Here is a 17833-nt window from a genome sequence, read left to right as displayed (position 1 = left end):
GTTCACAATTAAGTATCCTTCACTCTCAGGGAAAGAAGTCCAGAGAAGACCATTGAGAGAGGTTCACAGGACAGCTTTTAGCTAGATTATGGGAAATAGGTAGCATTGCAGGTTATGCAAGGAAGATTAAAAGGGGATTAATACTGTCTTCAGATCTGCAAAGGGATTTTTTATAAGAAGAGAGTTGATCTATGTTATAACAGAGAACTAATGTGTCACCTGTAAATTGTAGTGGGTCTGTAGAGGGACAGTCAGGAAGCAGATTTCAGCTTGGTGAAAAGACTATGCTGATGATTAAGCCAGGCAGTACTAGAAAATCCTCTTTCGTTACTAGAGGTCAGCTTATACTTGAACCAGCAAGGGGAAACTGGACATCCATTTGTCAAAAAAATCCCTCCCTTGAAGATACACAAGACTGCAATAGATGGTGTATTTGTTTCATGTAGTTGCTGTAATAAATTACCACAAAATTGGTAGCTTAAAAGAAGAAACTGATTTCTTCCAGTTCTAGAGGACAGAAGTCTGAAATCAAGGTGTCAGCTGCTTCATTTTCTCTAGAGTTTCTTGGGGAAGAGACACCCTATGCCTCTCTCTCAGCTGCTGGTGGCTGTTGGTAGTCCTCAACATTCAGCGATCGGCAGTCCTATCACTCCACCCTCAGCCTCCACTTCACATGGCCTTGTCCTCTGTAGTCTGTCTCAGAACTTCTGCCTCTCTCTTATAAGGACACTTATGATTTATGGCCCCTCTAGATGATCCCCGATAAGATCCTCCCCTCCAGAGCCTTATCATAAACCTCTCTTTTGCCACATAAGGTAATATCCACAGGTACAAATTTAGGACATGCACATATAGTTTTGGGAGCCGCCCTTTAGAACATTAGAGGAGGCCTCAACAGTTCTACATCTCAGATTCTATTGCTCTATGATTCAGTAACTGACTTCAGTTTTGAGTAAGTACTAGAGGAGGCAAACACTAAAGGAAACTCCAAGGAGAGTTAGCAATTTATAGGGTCACTGCCCCCAGCTAAAAAAAGTAACATAAACCAAAAACAGCTCAGGTTTAACTCATCAGTAGAATGGGTGGACCCTGATTGTCCTGGCCACTCTATCTGCGTCATGTTATGGATTTGTTTACATAGGAGCGTTGGGATATGAATACAAATATAATACTAAGCCTGTGAATATTTGTCATTATACAGAGGGAGACAGACAAAAAAGGCCCTGTTTCTGAAAGGTAATAGGGAAATAGACATATATTTTTAAATTTTCAAAGTAATGAACTACTTTAAGGTCTGACTATATTAACAAAAATTAACATATGGGAGAAAAATTATACGTACTTGCTTTGTAAAGAGTGGTATGTAGATAAAGAGTGAGGGAAGGTGATTTCATTAATTCTCCTTTTAATAATTGTCATGTATACAGCATCTTGTTTCCATATTCACTTAGGTTGGTAAGAAGTACTAAACCATATAACTTGGATCAACAGATAACTGCTTCTCTGCAGTTTTAACAACTTTAATAGCTATTTTTAAAATGATTTGAATGCTTATATAATTTAGCATTGTTTCGCTAAATGATTCCTCTGTACTTTTACAGAAAAGAAGACAGATAAAAGCAGTTTTATATGACTGCACTCATTTTTCAATGCTGAGTTTGATAGTTTAGTCTGATGATTATGATCTTCTACTTTTAGTTCCTAGTCGAATAAACATTCAATAACTTCTTCTTGGGTAATGGAGCAAACCAAATATAGAAACTGGCAAAATAATAGCTATTATTTTTATTTGACATAAAACAAATATTGACCATTTTATTCATTTAAATGCTGTTTACATGTGAACATTTTTTTTGCATTTAATAATGGTTGGAATGTTTTTTGAAAAATAAGATTTCAGTTTCACAAGTGGTGACTACCAAGTTTGAGTTAGATACAAGAGATTTTTTATTTTAAGGGTGCATTTGAATGTTGAATGCTCAGAAGAAACGTTAGTTTATAAAATAGTTTCACATATAGACTATCACAATGTGTTTGTTATATTTATTAACAATGGGCAATGCTGTCATAGATTGATTAATTTAGCATGCTAGCTAGAATTTTGTGAATCACAGTTTGTTTGGGTTTTTTTTGTCTACCTAAAGTCCTAGAGTTAAGAGATTCACTAACATCCTAAACATAATTATGTTGCCTAATAAACAGACTGTGTTATCCATAAATACGTGATCTTCAGTCCAAATTCGTAAGGTTTTTTTTTTAGAATATTTTAATTCCATTTAAATCATGCATTAGCTAAGATGGTAGGTATGTAGGTATTAAGGGATTATAGAAGAATTTTTCAGACTTTAGAATACTTTTTCTCTTACCAAAAAAAAATTCTAAATCAAAAAAACTGTGAAGGAATGTTAAGACATGCTAAGTGCAAATGATGAATGTCCATGTGTAAGTCTAATTACCTCTACTTTTTTTACCAGGATGATGCTGATCTACCATCTGTAGAATTGGTACCTTATTTTCCTTTTTTGTTAGGGATGAAAGGTCAAGTCTCCTCCTGGCGCCTTCTAACCATTTATAATTTGGTCTTCAGTAGAATCTGTAGAAGAAAGAAAGGTAATTGATTCACAAAGCTATTTCATTTTCTTGAACACTTAACCAAACACAAAACGTACAGCTGAATCAACCTATGTGTGTTGCCTTCTTTGCTCTTAACTCAGGTTGCTTTGCACTGCTAGAGAGAATCAAACAGAAACAGTGCAGACCAGTGTCACTAAAAATGCAGGGGCCACAGTCTCAAGTAATTCTTCCATGGTGTCTGGTGTTTTATTGAAAATCCATACTTTCTAATACTTCCTGTGCAATTCCTCCCCCACGTATCTCATGGATCCCCCTGACTGTCTTATATATTTCCAGTAATAAATCCAAACTTGTGCACTCTCACTGTCTGTTGGTCACCTGCCACAACTGAGAATAAGCAGACTTGAGATGCTGAAGCTTCATCTAGTACTAAGCATTGGATGCAGAATCCCTCTCTTCTTTATGTATGTTATATATTCCAGAGACATCTAATCTAGTATTTGAACCCAAATGTCATTCAGGTTTTTTGAAAGAAGCTGGTTGGGTTTTTTTGTTTTTGTTTTTGTTTTTGTTTTTCTTATATATTCTTTTCTTGAACTTTTTAAATTTGCTAACCTATTTCTTTACTTTTAAAATTCACATAATAGGAATATTGATCTTACTGAGTTCCTATGAGATTTAATTGAGATAGTTCACATAAAGCACTAAGTACCCTATTCTTGGCATGTAAAAAGTACTAAAACAATGTTAGAAGTTATCAAGATCATCAGTATCACCATGATCATCCAATTTCCCCAAACAGAGAGTGACTCTCTGTTGATGCCAGGAAAAAAATCTAAAATCTTTAAATAGCTTACAATAATCTTGATGATTTGGGACCTGTTTCTCCTTTCAGTTCTCCAGACACGCTATTTATGCTCTCTGAACAGTGCTCTGAACAGTAATTGTCTCTTGCCTCTCTCTGGGCCTTTGCACATGTTGTTTTCGTCTTACTTGAATATCTCTCCATTGCCTTTCTACCAATAAGGTAAAGACTATCTTGAACAAAGGGAAGGGAATTCAGATGCTATTCAGCCAAAATGAATAATAAAGGTCCACTACAAAAAGGAATGGAAATTCCTTATTGAAATTTATCCATTTTATTTAGATTTTTGCAGTTTTGGGCATGTATATATATTTATAATATTATTATATTATTTTTGTAATATTGTATCTATAGATATCTCTCCTTTTTCATAGTGCATTTTTCCACCTTCACCGCCCCCCCCCACCCTTGGTCAGTCTTAACAAGTCTTTTCTAACTTATCAATCTTTTCACAGAACCAGGTATTGGTTCATTATCCTCATTAATGCTTAGTTTCCATTTTGCTGATTTCTATTCTTATTTCATTAATTCCTTTCATCATCTTTATATGGATGTTGTGATAGTGATATGGATTTAAAAGTTAACTTGTTCACTAATTTATTGCTAGTTCTTAGAATAGTGTCTGGTCCATAGTAGGCTTCCAACCAGTATGTAACTAATGCATCAAGGTATAGATATCAGCTTCTTCATGAAGTTTCATTATTATTACTACCCATCCAAGATTAGATTCTGTGCTCATCTTACATTTTTTTAGTGTATTCTGTGTTAGCATCAAGGTATAGATATCAGCTTCTTCATGAAGTTTCATTATTATTACTACCCATCCAAGATTAGATTCTGTGCTCATCTTACATTTTTTTAGTGTATTCTGTGTTACTGAAAATGCATTATGACTTTTTTTTACCCAATAGACACTAAGAAAGTCTTTTCTAAAATTCTTATGCCAGCACATTACCTAGCATTTAGTAGAAAACCAAATAAATTATTGTTGGATAAATAAATGAATTTTCATGAATTCAAAATGCAAAGTGGATCTCTTTAAACTATCATCTTGGGGTCATCAAATTTCCTGATTACCAGGATAGTGTTTGATAATCCTTTACAAATATATGACATTGTATCTCTGAATGATAATAAAAATTCTCTTCTAAGAAAATGTCCATATTTTATTTATGTCACCCTCAAAAAGTCAGGAGGCATGCCATGTAAATAGGTGTTACCCCATTTTTTTTCTAATCATTTCTGTAATGTCATTACACAGCACATCAGAAATTAGGATTCATCCTGACTTACTATCTAATATAAAAACAAAAATGCATGTTTTTATAAATGTATCTGTATCAGGAATCAATGGATGTTAGTAATTTTATGTTCATATTCTCCACAGCTTTCAAGATTAATAAAAATAAATATTTGCCATTTCAACTTTTATCTTTACACCTCTTTTCTTCCCCTTTCCTCCTTCTCTTTCTTCTTCACATGGCCTGCTATGACAGATACTGACTGCACAACAGAAGGAAAGAACATATAGAGGCATTCAAATCTAGGCTTTGGCATTTCTTAACTCGTGTGATTTTCAGTAAAGTACTTCACCTCTCTGAACCTCTGTTTACTTACCTTTAAATAGCAATGACAATAAAATTAATACCTGTCTGATAGGATTGCCATGGAAACTAAATGACATAATATAAATAACATTCCTGGTACATATTAGCAGATCCTCTGTTAGGTGTTCTCTGAAAAGAAGTAATATTCAAAAATTGTACCCAATATTAAGTGCAAACTCACAAATATCTGTAAGGCTAAATGAATGGGTCTGGTTCTTCCTGATAGTTTTTCTAGCTATTGTTCATCATCTAAATGGTCTCTTATGCAGCACCATAATGTCGGGCTCCTATCTTAGGAAAGCAATCTGGCTGCTTTCCTTGCTATTGACTGAGGGTTCAGGCCACGAGTCCTAAACAGTGACATTTCATTTATACTAGACCACTGACATTCTCCTCAAGGGACCAGTACTGATAATTCCATGAATCTTTAAAACCCCCAATACTATTATAGAATGTAATTTCTGTCATAAAATTCAGTAAGTGAAGTAAATTCATGAAGCTCATAAGTGACCCTTTTGGATTTTTAATGATTCTACAAATGCATTACTAAAATAATTTATAAAGCTAAATGAGTCATTCCACACATCGATATGGGTAATTCAAACAGGTGCTTCAGCAAAATTCTGAACTGCTAGAAGTCGTGGACCTTACCCCTTTACTCTGCTTATTGCTAAATATATCTAAACTACATCACTAACCTCACTCCATAAATTTTGTAAACCTGATAATTCCACATTGACTTTGACAGATCTTTAAACTATTTTAAAATGACTCCCTGATTTCGGGTTTGCTTTTCTTTATTAGAATTTGTGTATCAATTTTTTTCAAGATTTTGTTTGTTTGTGTCTATACATTTTGATGAAATGATATCTTGTGGTTTTTCAATCAAAAAACAGTGACAACTTCAAGGCTATAATGTGCTTATTGTGCCCGGTGAACTAAGAGTCTAGCTATTTTTGCAAGCAATACTTGATTTTCCTTTCATAGACTTACTTGACACCAAAGTGGAACTTTCAGAGTAAAGAGTATCTGGATTTTAATCCGGCTACATTTTTTTTACAAAGAGCACTGCGATGAGACAAGTTATATAGACTCACTTTTCGTGTCCATAAAATATTGATCTACTGTGAGACTGTCGGGAGGATTAAAAAGAATAAAATATGTCACCATTTATTACGGGAAAGGTGTTCAATAAATATTGGTTCTCTTCTCATTTCCTTCTAATCACACTGGTTTCTTTTATGCTTTCTTACAGGATAAATGTGACATTTTAAAAATAGAGACCAAGATGAGAAATGTATTTGCAAACCCTTTTTATCATTTTCTATTCAAATAAATAGTACACATCTTCCTATTGTCCTGTCTCACTTAGCATTTTAGGTCCATGTTTTCTTTTAAAAAAGTTCTTTTATACTTTCCTACTGGCAGTGCTATTTCTTTGTTCACTCTTAAATAACTGTCATGATTTCTATTTTTGGAAGCTTTACTCTTTGGCTTGGGTGCAACTGTGTTTCTTTATTCTTTTTGGTGACTTTTACCACTACTGGGCTAATTTATTAAGGAAGGTATTTTGTTACCAGTTTCTTCAGATGTATATTGTGATAAGGAAGTCAGTGACATCTAATGACAGGAAAGATCTAGACTGAGGTGAAGAGTCCATTTACTGCCAGTAACTAGCCATCATCAGATGTTAAATAAGCTTTTTAAAATATCAAGATATTGAAAAAATCATAATTGATTTCATAGTCACAACTTAAATATTTATGAATTTGCAAGGTCTCTTTCAATATTCAAATCTCAGGGTAAGCCAATTTCACAATGCTCTTTCTGAAAAGTATAGAGAATTAACACTTTTATATGGCTTCTCCCTACACTTGTCCCTTTGATCTATACATGTACTCATTCCACATTTATGGAAAAGTCAGATTTTCATATTCCTTTCTACTTCTTTAATTATTTTTATTAGCATTATCATTATTTAGTTCTGTCAATGCGGACATTACTTTTACATGGCAACTTGGGTTTAAAATGCACATTCATCTCCTTTCTTGAATAAATAAGTAAATGAATTAATGATGTGCGTAAGATGGATGAACTGATCCCATACTCTTCAGTGAATAAAAAGAGATGCTGATAGGGTATAGTTTTGGCCAAGTCCCCAGAGCTGTGACTCCAAGTCTGATTTTCTGAGTCCTAGTCCTTTATTTCTTAAATTACACTCTTCTTTTCAATTTCCCATTTCTCTTCGTATCTTCCTGAAGTCATGAGCAGTGATCTTCCTTAAAGATTTTATTTGATTTACTAAGCCATCTTTTTTGCTTTCCTCTATATAGAAAGATAACAAGATTAACAAATGCAAGAAGACTTAGATATACCATCTGTATTGATCTTTAGAGAAACAAAATCAATACAGAATCAATTCATATTCAACCACCATGAATATAGATGTATATGATTGATATGAGTATGAATGTATGTTCGTATTACATATTATGGAGGCTGAGACGTCTCAAGATCTCTGAATACATATTACGGAGGCTGAGATGTTCCAAGGTCTGCAGGTGGGACCTGGAGGCTCAGGAGAGCCAGTGGTGTAAGTTTCAGTCTGAAAGTGATCAGACTCAAGATTCAAGAAGAGCTGTTGTTTATATCCCAAGTTTGAAGGCAGGAAAATACCTATGTCCTAGGTCAAAGCAGTCAGACAGAAAATGTTACTCACAGAAGGGTTAGCTTTTTTGTTCTATTTAGGCCTTCAGCTGATTGGATGATGACAGCACACATTTGGGAGGGCAATCTGCTTTAGTCATTCTACTGATTAAAATATTACTCGCATCCAAAAACACCTTTACAGACACACCCAGAATAATGTTTGACCAGTTATCTGGGCATCCTGTGACCCAGTCAAGTTGACACATAAAATTAACCATCACATCATCTCTTTTTTTTTTCATGTTGTTTGGGAGACATTTTTAATGCTTCGCATTTATGTGGAAAGCAAAACAAATAATTAAAGCAATGTGCATCTCTTAAGCTCTGCAAAGCCAATAAATAAGAAAGTGACAAACCTTGGAGAAACACTTAATTTTTTATTTATTTAAAAAAATTTTTTAATGTTTATTTATTTTTGAGAGAGACAGAGACAGAATGCGAGTGGGTTAGGGGCAGAGAGAGAGGGAGACACAGAAGCAGAAGCAGGCTCCAGGCTCTGAGCTGTCAGCACAGAGCCTGATGCAGGGCTCGAACTCACTAGCTGTGAGATCATGACCTGAGCCAAAGTCGGATGCTCAACTGACTGAACCACCCAGGAGCCCCTAGCACTTAATTTTTTAAATATTTAATACTTTCTAAGCATTTTCTCAATGTGGTCACAGAAAGAATCAATTGAGAATTATTTCAGAAGAAAATTTAATTACTCTACAGGATTAAAATTTTAATTATGAGTATCCAATTAAATGTTAATATTGAGATTTACTCTTCAGATTTTTATGCAAATATGTCATCTCATATGCATAAACTAAAGATAAAAGAGATTCATAGTAAATTTTGTTTTTGTTTTTGTTTTGCAGTTCACTAAATCACTGATAATTGACTTTGTGCTTATGACCTGAAAAGTAATAATAAGACTATTCTTACATGATCTACTGGAAAAAAATTTAGTTGGTTGATTTGGATGTCACTACCTAGACAATTTAGAAAGGGACTACCCTTGTGGACAATTGGAAGTGATCAGCATTGTAGAAAAGAAACAAATGAAAACAAATAAAATGAATTTTGATATTTTTCCTTCGTCACTCTAACTCTTAGTAATACAGAGTCATTTCCCGTTTCATATAATTTTAAGGTTGAAAGGGAATTGTATCTAATTTAGCTTTCTTAATATTACAAATGAAAACTATGAGGCTAGAGGAGTTACAAGAATGTTGGTGAAAAAATATTTCCCTGCTCTAACACTGGGCCACCACACCTTCCCACATCACTTATAGAAGGAACACCAGCTCAGGTGACTTGAGTTTTACTTCCAAATCTACAACACTAGCATGTGATGTTGACCATGTCAGTCTCTGTACTTTTGATTCCTCCTCTCTGAAATGAGGTTGTTGGAAGATATGATTTCTGTGATACCTCCCAACTGTAATGAAGGAGAAGGGACATAGGTACTTAGAAAGAAAGAAAAACACACAGAATAAAATATGATGGGCTTTACATTGATGAATGATGGTGGTATGCAATAAACAACTTATTTTAATTTCTTTCTCTAGAGATTTCTTCTCAAAATAAGAAGATAATTTATTAAGGTATATCATTTACCTAGAGGATACTACACTTAACTATATGTTATGATAGAGTTAACATTAATAGTTTAAATAGCCTTGATTAAAACTTCAAATTATCGGGGCATCTGGGTGGCTCAGTTGGTTGAGCGTCCAACTACGGCTCAGGTCATGGTCTCATGGTTTGTGGGTTTGAGCCCTGCCTCGGGCTCTGTGCTGACAGCTCAGAGCCTGGAGCCTGCTTTGTATTCTGTCTCCTTCTCTCTCTGCCCCTCCTCATTTGTGCTCTGTCTCTCTGTCTCTCAAAAATAAATAAATGTAAAAAAAATTTTTTTAAAGAAACTTCAAATTATCAACAGTCTTGCTAGTCAAATAATAAAGTTAATATTTTAATTTAATTTTATAAAATGTGGATTATTATTGGCTGCATTTAGTTTCCGTTTGAAATTTTAAATGAATGGAATTCGTTGGCTAATATGTAATGTCATATCTTATGAGGGCTTCTGAGAAAAAAAAGAAAACTCCAACAAACTAAGTACTCCCAAGTAAAATTTTCTTCTGGATCTAATTGTTTCATTTGTGAAATGATTCTATCTAAAATTCAACAAATTGAAAATAATGATTGGAAAATCTGGAAAAAAAGTGTATGATATGGTGTGATGTCATCTTTGTGAATGATACCATGGGCTAAACTTTTTTAATAAAAGTTGAAGGAATTCATTGTCAGAGTATATGAGAATATCAACAATTGGCAGATATACTTCTCATTTCAGCACACCTCTAATATATCATGGAACTACATTCTGGTTGCTGCGAAGTGTGTAATATAGGAAATCTTTAAAAATTGAATCTACTTGTAACCACTGAGGTAAGTTTTTCCCACTATTTTCTTTGTTCCTTATAAAATATATACTCTCTTTTATTGATCACATTTTATTAATACAAATGTATATTATTTACACATACAGACACAAGATTTCAGTTTCTTTGAATGTTTTTGACATAATACTTTGGATAATTTTTGTTATATTGAACTAGTAAGTCTGATTGGAAATCAAAGTCTGTGCATTTAGGATAATATTTCTAAAGAAAATCCCATATGAATGCATTATTTACTATGGTCAATTTAATTGTACTTTTCCCGATATAAATAGCATAAGTAATTTCATATGCAATCTATGGTCTTACCCTACACTTCCTTAAAACAAAGTCTGAGGCAAGGGTTAACTGCCAGTGGTTGATTTGGTAGATGTAATGCCAGGCCAGCAAGGTGAGGGGAAAAAGAAATGAAGAAGGCAGAATGGAAAACGATAGTCTTTTTTCTGATGTGGTGCCTGGGTGGCTCAGTTGGTTAAGCATCCGACTTCAGCTCAGGTCATGATCTCACAGTTCATGAATTCGAGCCCCGCGTAGCTCTGCACGGACAGCTCAGAGCCTGTGACCTGCTTTGGATTCTGTGTCTCCCTCACTCCCTGCCCCTCCCTCACTCACGCTCTGTCTCTCTTTTCAAAATAAGTGAACAAACATTTAAAAACCTCTTTAAGAAGACCAAATTATCTAGTAAGAATTAGCAAACATAAATATTTTGAGTAATTGGTGCCATATTTAAAAACACATCCATTGTATTTTGGTCCCATCACTTGCGCCACCGTCATTTTTTCCCCCTTTAAAACGGCAAAGTGTATAGCGTGCAATGATTTACCAATTTTCCCAGATCATCAGACTAGTAACAGCATCTAATTTGTACAACTGTCTTATAATAAATGCAATAAGTTTTCAATAAATGATTTTAAATCTGTAAAAACTTTGGGGTGCGTGGGTGGTTCAGTCAGTTGAGTGTCCAACTTCGACTTAGGTCATGATCTCACGGGCTCACCGCTGTCAGTGCAGAGGCCACTTCAGATCCTCTGTCCCCCTCTTTCTGCCCCTCACCCGCTCATACTCTCTCTCAAAAATAAAAATGAAAAAAAAAACATTAAATATGTAAAAACCTTGACATATCACCAATTTCTACATCTAAACTTTAGTTTCTAGATGCATAATTTAAGTGAGTATATTTTTCATAACTTATCCCTTTGATTTTTTCCACTTAAGCATAAAATATATTAATTCTTTCGTGTAAGCTTGTGGAGTGAAGCTAATTATTTCCTGTTATCATTGAGTGAGGAGGTAACCCCAGAATAGATGCAGAGAAAATTTATCCCAAAGATTTACAAAGTCAGAATTATAATTTGTTCACAGGCCTGCAAGTGAAACCACTCTTATAAATTGCCTCAGGAAAATCATGATCAAATGAGTTTCAAACAAGCCAGGATCAGAAAGAACTCTGTGTTGTTTCTGAAACAATCAATGCCATAATACACATTTTTACACATTTTACTGCATTTAAATGTTGCTATATATAGTTTTCTTAAATGTCCACTCATTTTTTAAGATTTATTCCAATTATGCAATTAAATGGAATCAGAAAAAAAATTATCCCCAAAATATAACTCATACTTTGTTTCAAAATTATGATATGTGAAGATATCCTAAAACTTTGACATACACTTTTGTCATAGTAAGAAACTCAGATTATTTGTGGAAAGTCTGTTCTCGAGTAAAAAATTAGAATTACATTATTAGGTACTATGGTTATTGGATTAAAAAAATAAATGCATCTCATATAGGAAAAGATTCAATAAAACGTGGTGTGCCTAAGAATTTATTAGATTCATGTTCCAATATCCCTTGTAATGTACTGGTTTTATGCAGTTTTGCATTTTAAATGTATGCCAATGAAATATGTAGAACACATAGAATTTTAGATTTGAAATTTAAATTACTGAGTGTATTACTGTTTATGGTTTTAAAAAACAAATTTTATTTTAAATTAGTTGTTTAAAAATAACGTTTAAGTAGTATTCTTAACTAATGCTTTATCTTTTTTTTTCAATATATGAAATTTATTGTCAAATTGGTTTCCATACAACACCCAGTGCTCATCCCAAAAGGTGCCCTCCTCAATAACCATCACCCACCCTCCCCTCCCTCCCACCCCCCATCAACCCACTGTTTGTTCTTAGCTTTTAAGAGTCTCTTATGCTTTGGCTCTCTCCCACTCTAACCACTTTTTTTTTCCTTCCCCTCCCCCATTTAACATCCATATTTTCCACTAGTGATAATATTGTCTTTACAGTCAGGTATTGGAAATACCAAAGATAGGTGTCCAAAACTAGTATGGGCATAGATATGTATGCTCTTTCATGAGTAAAAACCAGTAAGCTTTGATTTGTTTTCCAGTCATGTTTATATGTGTGTATTGAGTGAATGCATGATTCCATTTCTATTACATTCTATTTTTTCACCTATCACAAGTAAGTGCTTATCTGTGTTGGCTGTTGTGTTGTGCATGGAAGAATAATGCCTAAATGAGATTATTGTCCCTGCCTTTAAGGATTTTCAGTCTTACTTTTTTTTGCTTTATGAATTATGCATTTGTGAATATCTTTTTTAATGTTTTATTTATTTATTTTGAGAGAGAGAGAGAGTGTACACACAAGCAGGAGGTAGGCAGAAAGACAGAGGGAGAGAGAATCTTAAGCATGGTCCATGCTGTCAGTGCAGAGCCCCATGTGAGGCTCGATCTCACAAACCCTGAGATCATGACCTGAGCTGTGAAATCAAGGTGTCTGACACTTAAGTGACTGAGCCACCCAGGTAATCTCTGAATATCTTTGAATAATCTTAAGATTTCAGTGTCTGGCCATAGAATATAGAAAACTAATCCATATATATCATTGAAACTATGATCTGTAATAAGTATTTTCCACAAACTGAATGCTTAAAAGTTGAGAAGTATAGATTCATCACACATTCCCAAAATTTCAATAATTTTTTGAAAATCTGAACCAAAGAAGTTTTATATCTTCTGTGATTGATATCTGTACCAACACAGTTTTTTTTTTATTTTTAATGTTCTATTTGTTTTTGAGGGAGAGATAGAGCACAAGTCAGGGAGGGGCAGAGAGAGAGGGGGACACAGAATCTGAAGCAGGCCCCGGGCTCCGAGCTCTCAGCACAGTGCCCCACACGGGGCTCAAACCCATGAACCTTGAGATCATGATCTGAGCTGAAGTCAGATGTTTATCCGGATGAACCACCCAGGTGCCCCTGTACCGATGCACCTTTATAATTAGCACTGTTTGGTGTGCATACTGAAGCAAAACCAAATGAATAATTTCATGATTTTTGTATCATTGTGTATGTTAGTTATGTTACAGATGTATACCATACACAGGTAGTTTGGGGAACAATGTCTAAAATATCTATAACATTTTACACCTCACATTTCCTTAAGTTTAATTTTAGTACATTCAATGGAATAGTAACATGTATTCAATTATTCTTTGAATTTATATAGAATGAAATGATGTAGCATTATATAACTGAATAAAAATGCCTTTTAGAATCATCTGGTTTTCAGTATGATTTTTTCAGTGTCAATCTAGTCTAGTTTCAATAACTTATCACGACAACTCTTTTTAAATTTTCTATAATAAGCACCAATTCTACCAAGAAAATACTATGCATAGATTAATCCTATTTTCCTGAGAAAGAATTATTGATAATTGCAAGTGGACTTTAGTTAAGCTAATATCTAAAGAGAATTATTTATGTGACTGGATAAAAATGTGGCTGAATGAAATCTTCCAGCAGAACTGCAGATGGACAGAAAAATCAGGTAATAACGAGGACAAGAAACTTGGCTACATTTCTGGGTAATTTAATTACAATTCCTTGGAATAAATACTTGCAGAGTTATAAAGTATGATGGACCAGAGTTCAGGAGATAACTCTCTTAGGATCAAGGACAGAAGATGCCAAGACAGAGCAAAAACTAAATCAAAAAGCTTTTTTTGAATTTAAACAAGTGTATATGGCTTTTTAAAAAAGTGTGTGTGTGTGTGTGTGTGTGTGTGTGTGTGTGTGTGTGTGTGTGTTTAATCTGGAACCAAGGATTTTCATGCTGTTGTTCAGACTAAAGATCTTCCTTTCTCTGTAACAGTCAGTGTTACAGTTTGTTGACCTGATTCTCACTCCATTCTGCAAATTATTTAATTAACAACATAACTGTGTTTTAGCTTCATCAACAAATAACTGGAGTTTCTCAAATTTCTATCCTTCCACGTTTTTTCTTTAAGAAAATGATAAAAAAAATTTATTAACGTTCTAAGTAGGCCATACTTTGACCTACGAGTTCTGAGGGGGGCCCTTCATTGCTGTCTGCATTGCTGGATTCCTCTACTGGTCCTCCCATCCCCATCGCTTTGGCTTCTCAGCTCAATCTGGGCCGTGTCTTTCTCTTATATCTTATTATTTGCAACATTAATTTCTGACATGATGATTTATGTACATATTATATATTAACAGATACAGCACTAGATCTCAGAATTTTTTATTACAATTCAATAGCTTAAAGGAAAATATTTTGTGTTTACTTCCTCTGAGTTCAACATTTAAGAACCACCAGTGTCCTGATCAGCATTTCTAGGCCATCATTATGAGAAAGGCTTTTATAAAGTATAACACATTATTTCACTTCTAATTTTTTTCCGTGAAGTATTTTCAACATAATTTTTAGGTCTGCCTCTTTCTTCCTTCATATGTCTATGACAAACATCTTAGGCGAATTGCAGTTGTAACTATTTGTTCTAAATTTATTTCTATACTAACTAAAAAATATGAAAGTGTGGAAGATAAATCTAGAATGAAATGAGTGAATAAGGATAAAATATGGATTTCAAAAGTTCATCTGATTCAGAATGAAAATTGAACTGGAAAGGAAATAGAGGTAAGGAAATTTCCTATGTTCTCCTTTGCAAATTAATGATGACCTTACTTATGTATAGCAAATCCTGCTTTCACCACCCTGGTGGTATTTTAACCCATCTTGTTCATTAAATGAAATTATACATTACAATGCAAAATATGAAATAGTTTATTAAAAAATAGTCTCTATGAAACCCAATATGCATGTATTTCTAACATCAAAATAAAACAAATAGCAACTCAGCATCAAAAATAATAGAGAATAAAGTAAATTTTCCTGCAATACCAAGGGGAGAGTAAATTCGTAATACACAGAAGAGCTTTTTAAAACGTAAGGGAAAAGATGCCTTGTCCCTCTTCACTTGTCCCTCACTTTCATTCTAATCTCCATCAAATCATGTAGAGAGAAGACTGAGGAAATTCTCTTGTGTCTCCCCCCAGATATTTGTGGCTTAGCTCTTTTTTACACAGATCAACTTAATTCATTCTACTTTATTCAATTTTCCTCTTCCTCTTCCATCTTGGCTCAAAATTGCAAGCCACGCACAACCTCCTGCCGGAAGGGGAACGGGTGTTTGTACAAATTGCTGAATCTGAACATTTTACTCCTCATATGAATCTTAACAATGCTTTGTCCTTCTGAGTGTCCCTTCTAGGTCAGTGATCAATGGGGTCTCTCGTGGTTTTGTGTCCATGAAAAATGTCAATGGCACAGCCTGCTGAACCTTACATAGCTGATGGCATTTCTCTGCATTTGAAGTATATTATCCACCTTTGTTTCTATAATGTGTTCTAAAAATGTTTCTCTGTCCTTCAGGCTATACAATAGTAAATGTTGAAATTTTCCATTTTTTGTGTGTTTGTGTTGGTAACATGTTCCAAAAACTTTACATGTCCAGTATCATATCAGGAGCTGAGTGCCTGTAGAATTTGGACCAAAGGCCCCCAGGTCAATGATTGTCTAACATCATGGTCCACGTTGTCCAAAAAGGCTCGTTTCTGAAGAATTTGTGGAGATGGTGTCAAAATTTGTTTTAAATCTCAGTATTACAGGGGAATTTTTAGGTTTTTTCAGTAACTAATAGAGGTATATTTGGTCCTCAGAATAGCACATCCAGTTGCATTTTGCACACTAATCCCAAAATTATACTGTTGATCTCAGAGTGATTTCCATCATTGTCTTTTAATTTTGTGGCATTATTCTACAACCAACAGAGTTCATGTTATCTCAGTCAGCTAAAGACAAATGTTTCATAACAAACACCTCAAGAATCTAGCATGAAACGTAATGAGCATTTCTCACTTACATGTCTGTATTGTGGTTGAGGACCGGCTGCTCTAGATCGAGTTTCAGTAAACTTGGTCTATATCTGCTTCACATGACTTTCATTTTCCTGGGATCACAGGATACCATGGCATGTCCTCATGGTGCTTGCAAAAGCTCAAGAAAGCAAAGAGAAACATATTGTTGCTTGAGATCACAGCTGATAACACATGCCACTGGCCAGAACTAGTTACTAGGCCAGAGGTAGAATAGTACGCCCCACCTAATGTGGGAAGGGTGGAAGAGGACTTGCTGAACAATCATCCAAATTTTATAATGTCCAGTGAAACTGTACTCTTTTGGATTATAATTCTAACAATGGCAATTTAGCTTCAAACACTAGATTATAGCTCCCAACATGTGAACTATAGATTCAATTAGGAAACTTTGGGCTACAACCAATGGGATCTTTTATTTACACAATAAAAACATTTTTAGGAAATCTAGAAGTAGTGATGATTTTAAAGATGGCTATTTAGCCCCCAGCCGGGCCCTACATATCCCCTGATTCCTTCATTTCCTTGTCTCTGCTATTTTTGATGTTCTCTTTACCCTCAGGTTTGTTGTGGTGGGAATACTCTTATTTCAGGATTTACAATAAAAGATGACAACATAAGAGGAAGAAGAAAAAATACAACCTCTTATATGGTCTCTATTGGCAGATGTAAAAGTTTTCCAGGAAACCTCTGCAAATTTTCCCAGGTATCTTATAGAGTAAAAAATGAGTAAAAATACTCATTTTTGAACCACTCACTTGCACGGGAATGACCTTCTCTTTAGGTCAATCTTTCCTACTTCTGGAGTGGATAGAGCTGGCAGTCAAATCATTTTTTTTTTAGAGGAACATGTTTTTATTTTTGTTGTGTTTTGTTTGGGGGCAGGGTTTGAGGGAGATGCATCAGACAGTCGTGTCAGACAATCATTTGAGTATGGTTAAAACATTTATTTCATGGGTCTGTCATTATTTGTTTAAGATAATTTCTTAAATGTTAATTGCTGGAAAAACACTTCAAAATTTACATAGGATGTCACCATTGGCCCCCACAGTAACAGTACCAGTTCACGTATCACGTCAGGGTAGCAATATGCTACTACTGCTTGTGGCCATTTTTTGAAAACCCAACACTGTTTTAGTCAGAGATAAAAATTTATCCGGACGAAGTTTCCATTTTTGCTAACATTTATTTCTAATGCATTTATATGATGAATTGCTTCTTTGTGTCCTTTGTCTTCTTAAAATACTTTTCTCACTGATCACGTATAGGTAATATGTATATTAAACAACTGACACTTGGTCACTTATTTACAATATTTCTACTTCAGTTCTGTCCTTAGAGTTTCTAAAATGTTTATGAGGTCAAATTTATTTGTATTTTCCTTT

At 34.4% G+C, this 17833-nt stretch overlaps 1 long non-coding RNA gene across 2 annotated transcripts in view; it reads right to left on the bottom strand.

The window, feature by feature from the left end:
• LOC122203714 overlaps window positions 1-2576 on the bottom strand; it is a 75924-nt gene extending 73348 nt beyond the window's left edge. Inside the window, exon 1 of one of the 2 annotated variants that reach the window (XR_006195311.1) lies at window positions 2509-2576. This is a non-coding gene — a long non-coding RNA (uncharacterized LOC122203714). Of the gene's footprint in view, window positions 1-219; window positions 507-2508 lie in introns of those variants that run through there. The other variant, XR_006195313.1, reaches the window with a different exon arrangement.
• Between the last annotated feature and the right edge of the window lie 15257 nt (window positions 2577-17833).

Source organism: Panthera leo, chromosome D3 (genome assembly GCF_018350215.1).
Source record: "Panthera leo isolate Ple1 chromosome D3, P.leo_Ple1_pat1.1, whole genome shotgun sequence".
Lineage (NCBI taxonomy): Eukaryota > Metazoa > Chordata > Mammalia > Carnivora > Felidae > Panthera > Panthera leo.
Note: the sequence above shows the minus strand (reverse complement) of the source record. Positions and strands in the feature narration are given on the sequence as shown.